The sequence below is a fragment of the Equus caballus genome, chromosome X (assembly GCF_041296265.1).
Source record: "Equus caballus isolate H_3958 breed thoroughbred chromosome X, TB-T2T, whole genome shotgun sequence".
Taxonomy (NCBI): domain Eukaryota; kingdom Metazoa; phylum Chordata; class Mammalia; order Perissodactyla; family Equidae; genus Equus; species Equus caballus.
Window position 1 is genome coordinate 22,764,714 of NC_091715.1, and position 14,526 is coordinate 22,779,239.

A 14,526-nucleotide genomic window follows, 5' to 3' on the forward strand; every position below is an offset into this window, starting at 1 on the left:
GTGACAGACAGACAGAGAGAGATCGCGCGCAATAAAAAATTTGCTCTAAAGAGAAAAGATGAAAAGGAGGTTATCATGAGTGTGTCAGTTTGGGCATCGCTCTCTGTACCTTTCCGCTTCCTAGAGAAACGGAAGCTTAATTTTAAGGTGGCTAACGCAAGACTGGGTAAGCGTCCACATTTGCCGGCCCACTTTTGCCTGGAAGGACAGATTCCCGTTATTCGAGGCCTCTCAGGGTCCTTTCCAAAAGATTCCCAGGCTACCCTCCTTCCTCTTCAGTCTTCTGAAAACTAAAACTCGCAAAGCGGTGGCGTTCTGTGGATTGGCTAGTACTAAAATATCCATTGGGTGGCAGTAACACTATCCTCTTTATGACTTGCAGCAAACCAGAGAATGCATTCAATCAAATGAACCGATCTTGTAGAAACACTGGAATCATTTATGCATTGCAGTTTCTCTTTCTTGTTTTCGCTCCTTCTTCTCTGGGATATTTTGAGTGGATTGTGGCTATTAATCAAGATCTCGTGCTATTCGTGGTTTGCTTGTCGTTTTCGCTCAGGATTAGCATCATTCAAGGCAAAAGCAAAGCTGCTTTCTTTCCCCCACTCTTTTTTGAAAAATCATTTTTGGGGGCTGCTGAAGAGAGCTAGGACCCAGGAGACACCTTCCCAAACAGCAGGGGTTGTGTGCTTTCACATAGCAGTACTGTACAAGGAAAACCCCGTCGGATCTGTTATTGCGGGATACTTGTGAAATATACATAGGATTCTTTCTTATGGCTGCATCCCGGATCTGGAAATTTTACTTGGGGACCAAGAGGATCTGAAAGGCTACATGTACACAGAAGATTTGCAAGCAAGACTCTGATTCTTGTCATAGAGCTCACAGACTTCCTCACTTACCGGCCTTTTTCCTTCCTTTTTTTTTTTTTTTTTTTTTTTTAAATTTCTTCCCTCTTTTTTTGCTCTCTCCTCTCTCAGTTTCTCCTTTCCTGTCTGCCTCGTTTTTTTTTCTCCTGGTCTTCTTTTTTTTCCTGCTCTGCACCTGGATTGTATCTTCACCAAACAATCGGGCACTTTGAGAACTAACTGGAGGCAGTCTTGTAGGGAAGAGCTGTATGGAATTATCTGCTTTTATGGTGAACTTGGCATTTGTGAATGGGTATCTTGTTCACGAAATTAATTGCTAGCAAAAACAAGAAAAAGAACACAGGAGTAAAACGTGGATTTTTCTGAATACGCATTGTGATGACCAGCAATTACCTTACCGACTGATATCCAGAGGAGAATAATTTGGAAGACTGTTGTGGGTAAGGTCATTTTATACATGCAAACCCATCAGTGGCATGAGCAAACTTAGGCGTTTGTAATGAGAATGGGTGACTTGGATGATTGCTGCATCGCATTGATGGCTGTGATGTGGCTGTTATTGGCACTGAATGGAATAACTGCAGTTGGGTGTGTTGGTGTGTGTGCGTGTGCATGTGTGTGTGTATATGTGGGTCTGTATTCTGAGTGTAATGGAAAATAAATCAAAGCATCACTCCCCCCTCCAATTATTTTGATATGGAAGAGTGTCTTGAATTAATTCCGGGTAGACACTCTTTTGTTTGGATGCAATATTTGTGGCTCCTGTGTTCTGGAAGGGGTAGCAGCAGTGAAAGGAACACTTACTGAAGAGCCCTATTTAAAATGAAACGAGCTACTCTTTATTCATTAAAAGAAATATGTTTTCAACTCAGTGCAGCATTCTGCTGCATTTCACAGCCGCAATGGGACCAGGGACATCCCACTTGTCAAGTTCTTAAACTTTAAGGTGATAATCATTGTTAATTATTCTCTAGGTTGTGATTATTGGAGATTATTAAGTACCCTGGGCTACTTTTTTAACGACTGGATTATCATTCAGAGTTAAAAAGAAAAGAAAAAGCTGATTATGATGACTGAAATAGAGAATAGAGCAATATTATTTTAAATGTTACCATAATGCTTTCTTTCTCAAGTTCAATTGCTGAATAATATAATTATTTCCCAATACCCTAAATAGCTAAAGCTGTGACCCACGTGCAGGGGAGTCGAAGGTCTGGAAGCAGAGACCATCCTTTTATTGCAATGCAGCCAGCTTTCGAAATGCAGGCAATTACACACTTCCCTTAACCTTAAGTTGAAGATGTGTCCTATCTGCTACATCTATTTTACCCTTTCGGTAAAAAGTTAGAGACTAGAGCATGAAGGATGCTTAAGCATATTCTGCTTGGGAAATGGGATAAAAAAATCAATATTGATGACGTGGTTCAGTGCACTGTACTGCAATGCTAAAGTCCCATATTCTGTACCTATGATGGGAGAATGGAGCATTTACATGTGTTATAAATCTCGCCTGGTAGATTGATCTGAAGGGGAGGGGAGAAGATATGTGGATATGTAGGAAGATGGATGGAAGTCGTGCATAATCGGTGATTATGTAACTTCATTACATCAGCGAGCTTCAGTCAACTATAGTGAGATGAAATGATTGTATAGAGAAAGGATCCATCACCCTGTTAACTTTTGAAGGCTTGTAACAGTTAACAGAGGAGGAGGAGGGCAGACAGAAATTAGCTCCAAGGGTCCTGTAAATCCTGATCTCTCTGGCGAATTTAACATGAGTTTTCTCCTAGTGAGTTTCTGAGGGACAGCAGATCATGTAAGCTTTAGGGCTGGACAGGAGCAATTTTAGCCACACCCGTGGAGAGTCAAAATTAGTCCGCAATGTTTCACAAGTGCCCCATTGAGTAATTGGGGCTGAAGATCCCAGCCAAGGTCATAGTTCTGTACCCTATGATTGAAATACATGACCCCAACTGAGTAGAAAGTTAAATCCATTGAAATGAAGACTGAACGGAATGACTATTTGGGGTCCACTCTTCCATTTTTCCTGGTAGAGCTTGATGCAGATTTCAATCTGGTGGTTCCCTCAGTAAAAAGGATTGCTTCCACAGGGTATCGGAAATGAGTGTTTTGTACCTTTATCTTTGCCTTGACAACCTCTTTCTGGGCCATTTTAACCCTCTGGGAAAAAGAGAAGTAAAAACCTTCAAAGGTGATGATATCCTGTTAAATTAAAAAATAAATGGCAATGAATTCATTATTAACCCAAATCCCAGAAATAAAGAGCAATCCATTTTCAAGTTTTACTTATTGAATGGTTTAAAGGACATGTTGCAGCTGCCTGTGACTTTTACCATGAGATGAGACAAATGTACTGTGCTTGCTGTACAGGGGAGGGAATACTGCAGAATAAAATGTCATTTTCCTTGATGTTTTATTTGGAGCTGTGATTTTCTTTACAAGAAGATATACATCAGCTCCTTTTGGCCTTCTACTGTTTTAGGATCTGTTTTTCCCTCAATGGATTATATATTCCCTCAAAAAGAAACTGCTAAAACCCTAACTCTGTTAAATTAAATCACCTTATCATCTAGTTGTGCTATTTCCTATTTCCCCTTACATTTATTTTACAAAAAAGGCTAAGGGACTTTTCTATCATGGAGATGAGATGATTCTTTTTCCTATGGAGTCAGGTGCAGGATCTAGACATCTACTAAGTTACTTTGAAAAGATCTGCTTACCCCAAATCAGAATGGTGGGATGGTGGAATAAAATTTTGAGCTCCGATATTTGAGATGACTTTCTTATTTCTGCAGGACATACCCAAACATTGATATATTGTGCCAAGGGATTTGGAGGTTTGGTGTTGATATCGTATAGGAAATTGGATGTGAAGTTAACTCCTGATTCCTTCCTTCAGGGGTCAGGGTAACACTACGGCTGCTTCCAGTCTGTTAGTCTCCAACTATGTGCAGAAATATAGTCTGCGATGATTTTTCCTGTACTCCTTATGTTAATATTTTATAAATGTCTTCTTCAGTTGTTTTCTGACATAAGCCACACATATGTTACCAAACAGGGCATATTCTAGAGGTTTTATAAGCTCATTACTGGATGGAAATAATACTAGAATGGAAAAAGAAGTCTCTGAAAAAAAGACACTAACCGTGAAACATACATACGCATGTAATTGTTATCCTTTTACTTGAAGACTGCATATATTCACATTAGGAAAGATAGTTTCAATCATTTTAATGGCACTTTATAACCTGTTACTTTCTTTTGGAAGAAGATTATGTAACTGAGGCAGGTTATGGCATTTTTCTTAAGTATCCTACAAATCAATAATAAAAAGCTTTGCTTAATAGGAAAGCGTTTAAACATGAAGGCAGTGAATAATTTAAAGTATAATATCTATTTCTCTACTTTATTGCCATTTTGTCAGCCCAAGTTATGTAGTTAGATTAGAAAATGTTAGGGAAAATAGAAGAAGAAATACCATTTATAGATATGGAAAGTAATAATTTTGTTTCCTGACCAGTTGCTTCAGCAAACTCAGGAAATTTAGCTGATAAGTAATCACAGTATTCCTAAAGCTGGAGAAAAATTTAAAAGGAATTTTTATGATGTTTGCAATGTATGTGAAAAAATCATGTTATTGCTAAAATGACAAATATATAAAACATTTTTCAGCACAACTGAACTTTTAGGATTAATTTAAGGTTTATATTTCAGAATCTTTTAATCTGTTAAACATTGAAGTGTTTGGGATATACTTTGTCTTACAACGGATATGATCTTTGGTGTTTGGCAAATCTTGTGTTTTTATAAAGCGGACTACTCTGTAATTTGTGGCAACTAAAGCTCCCAAGTGTTAATTAATGAGATTTAAAAGTAGCAAGTTTTCGGTAATGCTCAACTTATAAAGCATAATTATAATGGCACCATTTGGGCAGCTATAGATAAGGCCATGTCAGCATTTTTATTATTAAATTTCAATCCTATTTCCATTAGTTGTATCAGGAATCTCAAAGAGGAAGGAGCTCAGCCTTCTGAAACATCCAGGTATTGTAGAATTCAGGGCTAGGTCAGAGGGCCTGAGTTACACTTTAGGCTCTGTGTGTCTTGTGACTTCTGCCCCTGTATTTTACCTCTCAATGTACAAGATAATCATTTAAAAAAATAGGATGGTTACGTATTGCGCTAAAGAAACGAGATGTGTGTCTAAGTGCTTACCATCATGCTATGTCTTAGAAATATAGGGAGTTATCGTCATTAAGGGTTCCCCAAAATCTTATGAATTTGACAGTGCATTTTTTTCTCACACGCTTACTGTAAATCTTTATCGGTACTTCCCAGTATCAATTACAGTTAGCTGGTAGGGAAGTAACACAGACAAAAGCTAACTTTCACTTAGTACTCAGGTTTTTAAGCAGTACTCATATGGGAATACAGTTGTCTTTAACTAAAAAAATAGTTGCTTTTCAATAACAATCAAAGAATGATAATTAAAGGTTTTGTGAGAGTGTCTTAAGCTGATTGCTTTTCTTCTTTTTTATGCTCCTGAGTACTTAAGTGTTTCTGGTTTTGGTGCCAAGAGTTCATAAACAAATGTTCACAAACAAACTTGATGCTACCACTTGAAATGGGTCAATTGACCAAAAAGCTACTCTCATCTATCACTTTATTAACAAAAGCATAATGGGTTTGAATGCCAGTTGTAATAGAGGACATAAGAATATAAAGATAATGGTTCTGTTTTGGAATTTGCTAGTTGCAATAATTACTAACGTTCTTTAGGGGGAGGCAATCCCCCGTGTGTCACTACTTCTAGTGCATTTCTTTAATGGTCTTGTATCTCAACATAAATAAATTTACATATATGAGAAGGGCAAAGTTAGTGATATGACCTTCCATACATGTTTTTAAGTGACTGGCTAATCAAGTGAAAAAGTCAGCTTTTATATTTTGGTTAAGGTAGAATTGGAAAGTGGAAAATTAACCCTGTAAATAAAAGTGAATATACCGGACTTAAAATAAAGAATTTTCCTGCTATAGAGCAACCTCCTCTTCCAACTTCCCAGCGGCTTGCTTTTTATGTTAAGGATCCCCAATATTTCTTTGTTTCAGATGAATTTGACCGGGCATGTTTATCTGACTTCATTGATGCCTATAAACAGTAAGCAGTCTTTTCCTTTCACAGATTTTAAACATGTATATTCCTTACATCTTACGGAAATGCTTTGGATTTGCTCTAGCAGATTTACAAAGGAATATTAGAGGAATGTAGACAGGCTTGTTTATTTGACAAATTCTGCAATCACCTTACAAATATGCTTTTAATTTTCACCCAGAGAATGCCACCCTGGAGTATCTTACACTGCAGATAGCATTCCATGACAGGCCAACCACATGGCTCAGTGGACAGACCCTTGCTGCTTACCCTGACCATTGGCTTACAATGAAAGATCCTTAATTGACATGCTTTTTTGGTTCCCCTGTGTAGAAACAATATTCAGGTACCAAAACTCTAAGACTCCTAAGGCTTTTAGCTTTAGAGAAAGGATGACTGACCAGCCTGGTGTTGCTTTCCTATCACACAATCTGAAATTGCCAAGCAGTGAACTGTGAATAAAGCAGAGGGAGAAAGCAAAGTTCTTTAATATTTTTCTTCTGAAAATCTGCTCTTTCCTGTTTTCATAATACAACATTAAAAGGAATCTTTTTCAAGACAAGCTATTCAACAGGAATGTTATAGCTACTATGTTCAGGCAAATAAAATAAATGGCACTAAATGAGCTATTTTGTTCATACAAGAGCTATATGTCTAAGAATATATATTTAAGAGTAAAATTAAATTGTATTTTGTAATATTTCCTAAGTCAGGAAATTGTGTGTAAAGTTTGGACTCACCAAAAAACTGAAAAGGACTGTGAATTGTGATCACTTATTTATAGACATTCACTCTTTCAATATGTTTGCTAATTATGTAGCTTATACTTTATATGAATTATAATAAATCACTATGAATAATCATAAAGTTATTCATAGTGGTTTATTTTCTCATGGCCTGATCAAAGTGAGTTAATTGGTAGGTTCTTACCCTATCAACATTTACATGTAATACAACTATGACTTAGTATAGTGATCTTCATCATTTTCTGGTATAAAGTTCCCCATTTTAATTTAAGAAAATTGGAAGCCCACTTAATCATAGTTGTACTTTCAGTTACAATTGATTGAGAAAATGCATAATAATAGTAACAATAAATTATTATGAATATAATAATTCTTTAAAACATGAATTTGTGTATAGTCACAATATGGTCTACTTAGATCTTTGAAATACATTGTTTACCTACATAGCAAGTTTGGCGTATACGTAGATTCTAGCCCCCATGGAGTAACTCCTGCAGCCCTGGTCTAGAGCCAAAATACTTGCATTGCATATGCACATGAATTATGTTTATCTTACATACAAAATGAAAGGCAAGTGCATATGGTGGTGGAATGTAGATCAAAGAAGTTGGATTTTTGGATGCATAGACTCGGAGTATCTAATTTCCTAAGAACATATATTGAAAGTTCCAACACAGGTAAACTCATATTCAAATTTTAGGATTCAACTACTATAACTTAAAATTGTGTGATATTACAAAGTAATTGCATTTTAAAAGATAAAATAAACAGTTTTATTGCAGTCAAAATGAAAATGAATTATTATGAATATAGCCAGAGGTGATTACAGTGGCCTCATAAAAATCTAATGAAATTATATACAGTGTAGGAGTAAAGGATGCTCCATCGTGTTATTTTAGCCAACAAGGAAATTCTGAACCAGAGGAAGAAATTATGTTTCCAAGATCTCACAATTCGTTGTCTCTCCCATGATGCATGATTCTGGCTTCTTGATATGATACGAGCCCTGGGTATTTTAGTCACATAGCAATATGTCCTGGCATAAATTTTTATTTTTAACGATATGAGGCATAAGCAAAGAAATTGTTCTTGTTGGGGCTAATTTTAATGCATCTAATCCTTTGGTCTCCAGCTCACTTTACTGACTTGTGATCACTCACTTGATGCCCCCACTCAAAATCTGTGGACTTTATTTTTCCTTTATGCACAGTGTGCCATTCTTGACCTCATTTGATCTCTGGAGACACAATACAGAGAAAGTTGGGAAAATAGGTCACAGGCGGGGCCTCCTTGCCTTTTCCGTACTGTCCTCTTTCCCATTAGCTTTGTATCTCCCCACCTGCAGGGAACTGCTCTTCTTTGGAGCCGCTCCTTTTACCTGACTCTCCTGCACATCCTGCTCTGGACACCTCTGGCATTTAGGACTGCCATCATTGTCGCAGTGCTGCATGCTGCCTTCTTGCTTCTAAAGTCATCCACCCACTAGCGCTCTTATCAAAACATCTTTTAGCCATATTTTATTCCTCTTTGAAGAGATGGAATTTCATATTTAATTTCTTCATCAACAGGGTCACTCGGCTTGCATAGACAACAACAAACCAATTTGAGAATAATGAAGGCAGCATTATTTTTATCAGGTTTGCCAGGCTACCACCACACACCTACTAAATAAAGGAGATATAGTCATATGTAATATATATATATATATATATTTGTCAAAAATTTTACTAAATGAATCACTGTTAATATGCTAAAGGGAAAAGTTTGGAATAATAGGCTTCTCTCCTTCATATTATAATAATGACATTTGAAGAAAATATGCCATTATTTTTTTTTCCAATCCAGAAAAAACGGCTTCAGTAGACAGCAATTTAGATGCTAATGTAGAGATGGGGCTGTGGAGGGCATACTTTTATTCCAGTTGGATCTTGCAGTGCCCTCCAGTCTAGGCAGCTGCCTAACGTACCTGTTTGAAGAAACGACGCTGGCTATGAACACTATGATGTTCCCAGCCTCTCCGCCAACTTTCTTTCAGAAGGAACACAGCCAGGGGAGCTAAACACAGCAGTAAAAATGGAAAACTGAGAGACTTAGAATGGTATCAGCTATTTTGTGTAAACAAAGCTTCATGTGGCCAAGGGAGAAAATTTGAATGTAACAAATGAATCTGGTGGCTCTCAGAGCTTGGCTTTTGAATACCCCTATTAAAGCCCCTAATTGTTCTCACCATGACAGAACTCCTGAATGGTACTCAAGAGGCTCCTGGCTCCGCAGTGTGCAGAGAAAATGCATTCAAGGGGTCTCTAGGGGTTTTGGACTCTGCTGCTTTCCCTTGTCGGGGTTCTCCTCCAGGGCCCATAATAACACAGTCACAGAGCAAGCCGCTCATGTCCCTGGGTCTGCTCATCGCAATGAGTGAACAGTTTAGCTTAGCTCCAGGAGGCCAGTGCCTATCTCTTTTGTATTTCCAGGGCCTAGGATCGTGCACGGCATATAGTAGGGCATCAGTTCATCACTGTTACATGAACAAATACTTAAGCATTTAGTGACAGCAAATCAGTTTTAGATCAGTGTTTTCCCAAATCCATGCTGCATTGTAAACTGAGACAAAAACTGCTGACTTAGAAACGTATAAACAGAAAATTGAGTAATAAAAGAGAGAGGATTAATATTAGGTAGTTTGTAACCTGTGAATAGACTAAGGGAGAAGAAACAGCTGACCCTTCCTCATTTTCTCCCTCCCTCCCTTTCTTACTTCTTTCCACTTCCTTCTTTTTTCTCTCCCCGCTTTCTTCCTTCCACTCCCACCACAGATATTTGAGTGCCTTCAGTGTGCAGGGTGCTATAAGAGGGCCTGTAAGGGATATAGATATGAGTGACGTCATACGTCTGGGCCCAAAGATGGTTGGTCAGGGGTAGGGGTGATTAAAAAATCATACATAACTATAATTCAAGATAGTCTACTATGTATACTTCTAAAAGAGGTGTCAAGTATGGTACAGGCTCAGGAAAGGGTAGGAAGACATGCATGCAGAGGGACTAGGAGAGGCTAGTTGAAGGAGGTGAGGGTTTATGTTAGACTTTGAAGGAGTTCACGTTGGTGTGGAGAAGATACAACATTGCAGATGGGGGGAGATCAAGAACAAAGATTGTAAGCAGGAGCAAAGGGAGTGTCCTTAGGAAGAGTTGATGTTCTACTTTCCCCAGAGAATGTGGTATGTGATACAGAATGTAAGAAGATGCAGCTGGAGGCCCAAGTCGCAAAGTCTGGCAGGGAGGAGCCAATGGAATGGGGTTTGATGAGCATAAGGAAAGCAGAATATTTTATGGTCTGCTCAGGTTTATGCTTTAAGAAGAGAGGAACAAATTAAGAGTCAGTATGTCTAGGGTACCTTTGATTCCCAGTTTTGTGAATTTCCCAAGGACTCCCGAATTCCATCTTCATTCCAGATTTCTTCATGTTGAATATCTGTTCTCAAACAGCCATCATGGGCTCACTTCATTTCCTTTCTTCTTTCCTCCTTTCTAAGACTAAATGACTATTACCAGTGCTAGACAAATGCAGAGGCCCAAGTTTAAAATTAACTATTTTTTTAAAGCAGAAGGCAACATTCTATAATGGACGTAGCCATTCAACCTACCTTTGCTTACTAGTATTAAAAAGATGCTACCTGCCCTAGCAAAAATGCTGTGATTTAAATGTAACTCTTCATTGAGAACGTTTAAAGTTTCTTTCTTTACAGTGAGGGCAACAGGAAAGTGGCTGAAAAGCAGCAATTCATTTGGGAGGAAGTGGAAGTTGGAGAAGGCAGCTGGGGAGAAAAAGAAAAAGGAAAGTGTTTTGTATAATGTAATGGCAAAGTAAAAATATAAATTCCAAAATGGTTTTATGTTAAGATTATATGGAAAAAGAATATTGCTTTAGAGTATAACACACATTCAATAATAAGAAAATAGAATTTATTCCTACTACGTGTGAAGTCTTCTGTTAACTACCAATAATTATAGCAATTTTGAATTGTAGATGGAAATCACAAAGTGAGCCTCCTAAAATTAAAAAAATCCCTCATTTTAGCGGAGTTTAAATTCTTTCCCTTATCAAATACTTTACCTGCACCTCTAATAAGTTGAAGAAAAAAAATCAGTAGGGATTGTCTTTTCCATACTTTTTCTGACAACTCCGTATTGGAAATTCTAGTAAGTCGGGAAATGGCCAAATATTGAAGATAAAATGAAAAGGAATGCAATTTACTTAGGCACAAGCTAAATATTATGTGCCTGATCATTAGTATTCAGCTAAAAGAACAAGTAACACAGTCTACTTGTCAAAACTCACCCCCTTAGCCCTGAGGATTCTGAGTCAATGGAATGGAGCATAGGAATTTGTACTTTTGAAAACCTTTGAGGTGAGTGGGAGCATCAAGGTGTTCCTTGGGAGGGCTTTAGCAGAACCCTCTCAATCTCTATCAGTATTCCCTTCCCACCATACTTTATTATGCTTTTGGATGCTTTCTCAATATTCTCCAAAGCATCCTACCAACTCAGCTTCAACTTTCAAGTCTGAAGCCCTTTTCAACCACAGTGGCACAGGCTAAGACCGTCCTACGCTGAAATTCTAGTGCTGCCACTGTCGCAGATAACTTTTGTGCAGCAAGCGTGGCTTGCGCTGGCCCTTGTTAACCACTGTCTTTCAACCCTATTAAATTAGCAAAATTGCTCCTTCCAATATGCATTTTAATTGATTAACTCTTTCATGTGAATGAATAAGAAATATTATTTGAGGGCCCTGCCTACTGTAAGGATTATGCTTAACTCGGGCTGATGATGTTAAATATAGTTCTGGCCATCAAAAGCTTATGGCCTAGTGGGGAAGATAGATATGTTCTATTGGGTTCCCTGGAAACAGAAGGTTCAGTTACTTCTGAGGCAGAGGGAGAAACTGATTGCAATGTGGTTGCGACTGAGGCCTTAGCAGATCTTATGGGTCCTTCAGAATTGTCTGAAATTGAGTCAAGGTTTGGGGCTTTCTATTCCCACATCAGGTAGTCACTGGCTGTGGGCTTCCCGTGGGAGTGGGTATAATCTTGAGCAAGACACTTTACTGCCACTGCTGAGGCTGCTGAGGGCAATGCCCAGTGAGGGACTCACCTGTGAGCCATCAACGGCAGAATGGGTACATAGGCCATGAAGAGGGGGAATGGAAAGTATTTGGGAGCTCACAAGGACATTTTATTCCTGTGCCCCTTGAGGCACACTGCAATAGTACTGTAGGAAATTACTTAGGAAATACTGGGATATCGTAAATATTTGTTTAAAGGAGTAAAGACACTAAATATTATTAAGTACAAGGCCTTGCTGTGTCTAGATAAATTTCAGAGAATGTGGTTTTCTGAGGAATGTAGTTGAATCCATATTATAATCACTCCTGACATAAGTTACCAGACCATTAATATTTAATGAGCATCTCCTATGTGCCCTGGACTTCCATAGGGAGAAAGGAAGGAGTTGAAAATCCAGGCCCGGAGTATTTACACAGGGCCTACTTTTCTCCAGGGGTTTATGTGCTTGCTTCCAAGGTCAAGAGAAGGAGTTGGTGGGAGGTCAGGGAAGGGACAAGGGAATGGAGCAGAGTAGTGTGGGGCCAAGTTCTCTAATTCCAAAGATAATAAGACAATTGTTTGGGTTGTATGAGACAAGGCTATAAAGAGATAGTGAAAGTTGGCAGAAGGCAAGACTTGATGAACTGAGTGGTAGTGCAATGAGTTGAACGTAGACTTCTAGCACTGAACAGAGGGAAAGCAGAGTTTCATTAGCATTAGTTAATCTGTGATTTGGACCAGTAGGGGGGACTAGTTTTGAATATGATGAATTTGAAGTCATAGAATTAATAATCCTGGAGTTCAATTTTCACTTAAAGGAAGAGTTTCACATACACTATTCACGTTTATATTATGTGAAAATATTAATTTCTTTCCTTAATGCGAGGGAAATGCCATTACTTTAGATTTTTAAATGCTTTCTTCAGCCCTAGTGAGGTGATAGGAGCACCTTCTGTTTTTTATTTCCTGTAAAGATATTCAATCAAGTTGAATAAACTGAGACCAACTGTGCCAGTAATTTTTAAAACTAGTGGCTGTGTCGAAATGGGCAACCATTCACTAAATCATAGAAAATCTGAATAGGAATGAACTTAGTACACCTTCTTCCAGAGGTATAAAATCTCTCTACTATAACTCAAATAATTATCCATTAACTGATGTTCACTTTAATAAACAAGCACTTTGACTATTTTTCCCCTCACTTGACCTGACATTTGACTAGATGGTCAACTCAATTCAGTTCAGCAAATACTCCCAGATTATCTACCTTCTCAATGCTAAATGCAAGCACTAGGCTAGAATGAGCAATTAACTCATTGCCAAAAAAATGAAAGATGTATATTGCTAAGTATTGTAAAAGATTTGTCTTAAAAGAAAAAAGTAGTTACCACCACCTCTGGGCCTGCTCTAAAACATCTGATCCATTCCTTCTCTGGTTCTGGCATGTCTTTTGTAATTAAAAAAAAGTTTATGGTATTTTTAAAAGACCAAGAACTCAATGAAGTTAATATTCCTTTTCCATTACAATACTCCCCTTGTATTTATGGATGTATATGTTTTATTCTTTCATATTATTAAACTTATCAAGAAGGTTTCAATATCTTTATATATTCACTATATACTTTTTCATTCAGTATAACTTCAAGGCTCCAGACTCATAAATTGTTCTATTTTTACTGTTTGCGTCATGCCATTTGTGCACAACACACTTTCCTTTTATCCTCATAGATTTGAGTCAATTGATTTCAGCTTCGCCACACGGAGTGTCACATCCCTTAAAGTAGGTAAGTCATGCTATTTTAAATTTCCTACTCAAAAGATATGTAGGTGGTCTAGTAGATGAGTGATGCCTATGCCTATTGGAACAGACTGTGCATCAGAAGTTATTTAAACCTCATCTATATTTGTAAGGAAAAAAGAATTACTATTTCCTATTTCCAAGGTTGAAATTAGCTTTAATTTCTTAAAGATTGTAATCAGAGAAGGTCGGTTTTTGCTCTAAGCATCTTCCTTGGACTCTTCCAATTTCCCAAAATCAAAAGATTTAAATCTTAGTAGATCTAAACTCATCCTTTATCAGTTGTGGAACTCCTGCTAGCCCACTCTTATTAGTTTTATTGTTACTATGGCTATGATTCCAAAAGTATAAAAAGAATATATATGATAAAGCCTTATCATGTGGCTTTAGTTCAATTTTTGGAGCCTGAAGGATATTAAGAAAATTGAGAGTTCAATTTAACTTCACTAGAATCATTAGTTAAGTCACAGATGTTAAATAGACTTAGCTATTATAATTAAGTCCTTACCATTCCGAGAAAGAATTACAGCACCCAAAGTGTGTATTTGTATATACACAAATTTACTTTCTGAGAGTCTCACAAGGTAACTGGAAATTATTTAATACCAAAGGACAGTCTCTTAGAAAACTTGTTTGTATGAGACCTGTTCTAATTTTATGTTGGGAATATTAAAATGTGGGATAACTTAGAGAAATGCACAAAGTGTGCTGACATATAACCTCAGTGTCTAATGAAAAAGAGCTATACAGACCAGGACATTGACCACTGAATATAAGCTTAAACCAAGGACTCCACGGCTCCTGGCAATACTGTGAGGTGTATGGATTTTGCCTGTGATAT

General features: G+C 37.6%; 1 protein-coding gene across 1 annotated transcript in view; it reads left to right on the plus strand.

Moving 5' to 3' along the window:
- Nucleotides 1–380: 380 nt before the first annotated feature.
- The window catches only part of IL1RAPL1 (interleukin 1 receptor accessory protein like 1), a 1,275,105-nt gene continuing 1,260,959 nt past the window's right edge, over nt 381–14,526 (plus strand). The window contains exon 1 of the mRNA XM_023633890.2: nt 381–1,309. The gene's annotated coding sequence lies outside the window, so the exon portion shown is untranslated. The remainder of the gene's footprint in view (nt 1,310–14,526) is intronic.